General features: G+C 43.1%; 1 long non-coding RNA gene across 1 annotated transcript; it reads left to right on the forward strand.

Moving 5' to 3' along the window:
- The first annotated feature begins 1,120 nt into the window (after positions 1-1,120).
- On the forward strand, positions 1,121-2,468 carry LOC134224728 (uncharacterized). The gene is made up of 4 exons (XR_009983039.1): positions 1,121-1,227; positions 1,293-1,384; positions 1,439-2,026; positions 2,148-2,468. It is a non-coding gene; the product is annotated as an uncharacterized LOC134224728 (long non-coding RNA).
- Positions 2,469-4,523: the final 2,055 nt, after the last annotated feature.

Consider the following 4,523-nt stretch of genomic DNA (forward strand, 5'->3'; position numbering starts at 1 on the left):
AGCTAAATATATGTATCTAACCGTCCGTCGCTGCCGTTTCAATATTATGCGTGGTAGAGGGAAATGGCTCAAAATGCAAACCAATTTTTAAATTTTTTACCTTTTTCGTACACGTAACGAAATATAACGTTTTCATAAAAGATTCACTGGTGCCCTGACGACTCATAACTGATGGTATTTCGTCGCGATCTATCTGGTCTAGTCTCTAGAACGATGGAACTAGCTTACGCCGACGGAGATTTCCCCAACAGAAGAACTACCCTTCCACGTGGTTTCCTCTCGACATATTTCTTTATCGACATCGGGTATTTTCTTTCATTCTGTCTCAAGGCCGGGATATACGAATACCGCATGCTCCGGTATTTGCTCGACGCCTGGATATAGGAATACCGCATTTGCTCGGTATTTGCTCGACGTTTTTACATTTCTGGAACAACGATGAAGTAGCGTTCCCGAGCCGATGTTAATAATTTCTGAAGTATCCGTAGCCCGACAGAAACTGCGACAGGTGAAAGTTTCGTTCTCCATACTGTTCTGCTCCTGCTGCCACCTCAGCATAGAATGGATTTTCACCATGTCTGTTTCGTTTCTAGTCTCACTCCGCTGATAATACACGCCTCCCACAATTATGGATCACTTTTGTGTTTGACATTGAATTTCTAGCTTGATATCAATAAAATAACACCAGACATATTTTTGTTACATAAAAACACTTATTTTCTAACATTTTTTGCGTTTATCATGCTTTTCAACCCAAAAACAATGGTAGTTTTGCGCAAATGCAAACTTGCTGTTGAGCAACTGTCAAAAAATCACTATTTATGGTGGCTTCACAAGAAGTGGATCCTTCATTAGCTTCTAAATCGCTAAATTTTCCATATCAAAGTGAAAAAATGTCTCGTACACCAAAGTTAAGGAATGTTTTTCACAAATCACACGGAGTTTACTTCATTTTCGCTTTATTCTGTTGAGAATTGAAGGATATTGAAGTGATCCATAATTGTGACCGGAAACGAGTAGATTCCCACTGTTGGCAACACGGTCTTTCGCATTCAGATTGAAACGTCAACTTCAACTGCGAATTGTGAGGAGCAGCAGAAACGTCACAATCGAGGGAAAAGAAAAGTGCAAAATCACTGTTAGATGTGCCTTCAGCTTGCTTTCTAAATAATCCTAAGTTTCCACAAAAATATTCCTAATTTCTTATTATATTGAATTCGCTCTATTGTAAGTACCTAAATTGATTATTCTATATATATAATTTGTTACCCTATACACGTTAAAACTTGCAGTTAACATAAAATTGAAACTACGTTAGAATACACTACAGCCTCAAATACAGCTATAAGCACTCGGATGAATTATATTCGAAGGACTGTTAAATGTAGGTAAACATTGTACGTGCATCTCAAACTGAACTAATTAAATTCGATTTTAGCTTAAAGCTAACTCCAACACAACAAACGAGTTTGTCTCAAAGAGGTCCGAAAGTTTCATCCGGTCGCGTAGCAACAATCTTTAAGATTTAACAACACTACGACCTGGGACCCGACAGTCTTCCATGATGCCAGTGGATTATCCATCTGTCGATGCTGCATGTATAGCTTGTAATCGACCGAATACAGCAGAGCCCAAGATGGTACAATGCGACGGGTGTAATCGATGGTATCATTTTTCATGTGCTGGTGTAGGTGACAGCATTGAAGAAGAAGATCGAAGCTACCAATGTGTCTTGTGTCGGCCACGTTCCCGCGCACCGTCCCTGGTGAAATCAACATCAACGACCGCTAGTGTCCGAGAGGCAAGGCTTCGGTTAGAAATGCAACGACTGACCGAAGAGAAGGCACTGAAACAAAAGTTAATGGAAGAAAGAGCAAAAAATGAGCTGGAGCTGGAAAAGGAACTCCTCGATCGCAAATTCGAATTACTTCAGGCTCAACTAGAAGAAGATGTCAGAAGCACGAGAGCAAGCGTGGCTAGCGTAAAGTCAACCGACAATGTTCAACACTGGATCGACAACCATCATGTGAAAATGACTTCCAAATCTGGACACAATCCCACTGGAGTCATGTCACAGGCTGATGGCACAGTCACAACAGTGGAACCAATACCGGCTGCAGATACTATACAGATAAGTACTTCAACAGCTGTAGCACCCGTGTTCACTAATCCGCAAGCCAAATTGAGTCAGGAAGTTAAGAACTCCATCAACGCGTTTAACCCGTACGATCGTGTCATTTCTCCTGTGACTAGTGCTTACATTAGCCCACTCGATATTGTTATTTCTCCCATAACGAGTAACCAACCAACTAGTGCTTTTGATGCGATTACTTCGAATTCAACGGTTTCAGCATTGCCGCAATCAACGCCTTTGATGAAAGCTGTTTCAGCTCCGAGAGCAGCAGTACCATGGCAGCTTCCGGTTAATCCGATGTCAATCAACAAATCGACCTCAAATGGAGCTGCGTTATCAGTAAGCAACTTAATGCCATCTGAATTTCCTACGTCAAGACACAGTACGGCCGATGTCAGGTACAATCCAAAACACTCTGTCAGGCACTCTTATCCCACTGCGGTACCAAATCCCATGATAGCGTATCCACGATTACCATCGAGTTATTCAGCTTTATACTCCGGTGGAACTTCAGCTCCTGGTTTCTATTATCCTTCTGGTTCCTTCGTATCGCAAAATCTGCATTCAGCTCTTTCTCAAATACAGACATTGCCAACGGTTCCTAAACTAGGAATGTGCTCTCAATCGCAATCCATTCGCCACCCTCTAGTAAGTGTATCAAGTTACTCTACACCTATACCCACTGCGGTAAACAATCAACAGCAATTTGAGCATTTGCAGTCATCATCAGGTCCGACTGCCCAACAAATAGCATCCCGCCACGTTGTCCCTAGGGACCTGCCATACTTCGAAGGAAACCCTACAGAATGGCCCATTTTTTTTGAGCACCTATTGTAGGGATTGAGACGGGTATTGATAATATAAATATAAACAGAATAAGAGGGCATATACATTGGACACGAGTGCCAGATGTGTGAGTGACAGATGAGCGGAGTCAGCTTCAGTTTTGTGATGTATTTCGCGGGAAGCAGTAGTGCTTCGGAGCTGCTGCGGATCGAGCAGCAGCTGGAGACGGCTGATTCGGATGCAGCCGTCTCCTGAGGACACGACACCTATGAGACGTCTACGCAACTGTGTGGGTACAACGACTCAGAAAACCTTATAAGACTTCAACATTCTTTGAAAGGGGACGCGAGAAAGGCAGTGTGCAGTCTACTTCTCCATCCGTCCAGTGTACCGGATATCATCAAGACATTGAAGGTGTTGTATGGACGACCAGAAGCTATAATTAGCACATTGCTGGCTGAAGTGCGTGCCACACCGACACCACGCGCGGACAAATTAGGAAGTATAATCTCCTTTGGATTGGCTGTCCGGAATCTATGTGCACATCTAGTTGCCACTGATCAAAAAATGCACCTCGCAAATCCAATGTTAATGGAGGAGCTGGTCGAAAAACTTCCAGCAAACATTAAGCTTGACTGGGCGCTACACAAGCAACAGGTGGAAAATGCAGACCTGAAAACATTCTCCGACTATATGGAAGTCATTGTTACAGCAGCCAGTAGTGTCACTCCTGTTACAAACAAATTTGAAAAGTCGAAAGGAAAAGCTATGGTCAATTCTCATTTGTCTGAAGCGCAGTTAACGAATGTTTACAGCCAGAAAGAGATTGAGGTATCAGAATTCTCCAAACAATCGGGAATCCAACGTCCTTGTGTGATTTGCGAAACGGCTGGACATAAACCGAAAGAATGCAATCAGTTTAAGTCGAAATCTTTGGAGGCAAAGTGGTGTATGGCACAAGATAAACACCTTTGTAGACGCTGCTTGTATCCGCATGGGAAATGGCCGTGTAAAGCACCGAACTGCGGTTTTGAAGGATGCCAGGAACGACACCATAGACTGCTACATCCAGGAGATCCTCGAGTAGGCGCAGAATCAAACTCAATTCCAGTTTCCGGAATAATATCTGTACATCAACAGCATCATCGCATACTCTTCCGCATAATACCTGTTACACTTCATGCCAATGGACGCTCGATTAAAACTTTCGCCTTTTTGGATGGGGGCTCAGATGCAACGCTACTAGATCACTCTTTAGCAGTCAGATTAGGGGTACAAGGTCCAATTTCTCCGCTGTGTATGCAGTGGACAAATGGAATAAAACGTGTAGAAGAAGAATCACAACAGATTCAACTGGATATTTCTGGATCGTCGAAAGGCAAGTATTTCACTCTGTGGAAAGTGCAAACCGTTAGTGAGCTAGATCTTCCGCAGCAGTCCGTCGATATTAAAGAACTCAAAACTAAATACCCCTACTTAAGTGGCTTACCGATCGAAAGCTTCAAAGATGCAACACCAGGCATCCTTATTGGTTTGGACAACACAAGGCTAAAGACAACTCTCAAATTACGAGAAGGTCGCGAACATGAACCAGTGGCGGCCA

The sequence above is a fragment of the Armigeres subalbatus genome, chromosome 3 (assembly GCF_024139115.2).
Source record: "Armigeres subalbatus isolate Guangzhou_Male chromosome 3, GZ_Asu_2, whole genome shotgun sequence".
Classification (NCBI taxonomy): Eukaryota; Metazoa; Arthropoda; class Insecta; order Diptera; family Culicidae; genus Armigeres; species Armigeres subalbatus.